This window comes from Suricata suricatta, chromosome 5 (assembly GCF_006229205.1).
Source record: "Suricata suricatta isolate VVHF042 chromosome 5, meerkat_22Aug2017_6uvM2_HiC, whole genome shotgun sequence".
Classification (NCBI taxonomy): Eukaryota; Metazoa; Chordata; class Mammalia; order Carnivora; family Herpestidae; genus Suricata; species Suricata suricatta.
The window spans coordinates 123,032,027-123,033,264 of NC_043704.1; positions in this window are offsets into that span (position 1 = coordinate 123,032,027).

A 1,238-nucleotide genomic window follows, 5' to 3' on the forward strand; every position below is an offset into this window, starting at 1 on the left:
AAAATAGATATTGTCATGAAATAATTAAAGAACTTTATTTTTTATTTTTTTCCATATAGTTTATTGTCAAGTTGGTTTCCATATAACACCCAGTGCTCTTCCCCACAAGTGCCCTCCTCCATGACCATCATCCCCCTTCCCCTTTCCCCCTCCCTCTTCAGCCCTCAATTCAAAGAACTTTAAATTATTTCACCATGCAGGTTTTAACTTTAAGTGCATTTGCAGTTCAGGAACAAGAGAGGAAGCAGATGAACCCTACCTTTTGCTTTCCCACTCAACAGTCCTTGACCTTTGACAATTGAGTTAACTTTTTCCTAATCCCAGACCTTACCTAGAGGTTGGGATGGTCTCCTAGGGATAACCAAGAGGATTAAATGGTATGATGTAAGTAAATTGCTTAGCACACTGGAATTTTTCAATAAATATTTTCACAATTATGTTTCATTACTGCAGTTTTTAATAAGCTACATATAGTGTCATAAGAATGTGGGGCTTGAAGAATCAGTAGGACTGGCAGCAGGTAGGAAGAAGTAGAGCTGGAGGAAATGAGGGAGAAACAAGAGCAGAAACACAGAGACAGGAGTGCACACAGTGTGTTGAAGGGAGCAGGGTCCCCAGATGATGGAGTGGGAAATAAAATAGAGCAGGCAGAGATGTGTAGCCAGATTATGTCGAAGAAAGTTGGATTTTAAATATGGCTCTCATCACTGGGATTTGAAGATCCTGGGAATGAAGAAGAGATGGGGAGAGAAGACAGGAAGAATAAAGGGGCGGAAGAAGGAAAGAAGGAAAAAAGTTGAGAAGCAAAACTATTCTGGCCGTTGGCCAGAAATAGCCTTCTCATGTGTAATATTCTCTTAGAATTTATTTAAAGCATTAAGATGAGAGGACAGTTCAGAGCACTGGATTAATTCTCTTTTCTCTCTCTCCCTCTCTTTCTCTTGCCCTTTTATTAAGAAAATAAAAGAGACTTTGAAATATTAAGCGATAGTGGGATTAGAACCTTCTCCTGCCGGCCCCAGCCTTTCCTCCCCTATTAATTTCCACTTGATTAGAATTCTTTTTGAAGTATTTAAATATGGACAATAGGAAATAGAAGGGTGAGTTATTGAATATCAGTTAGACAGTATTAATATTATCATAGCTCCCATTTTTTATATAGGCACTTCATCTATATGTATAGTTTCCATTAGGAATAAAGTAGACACCCCCTCTCCCCTACCTCAAGTAATTATGAT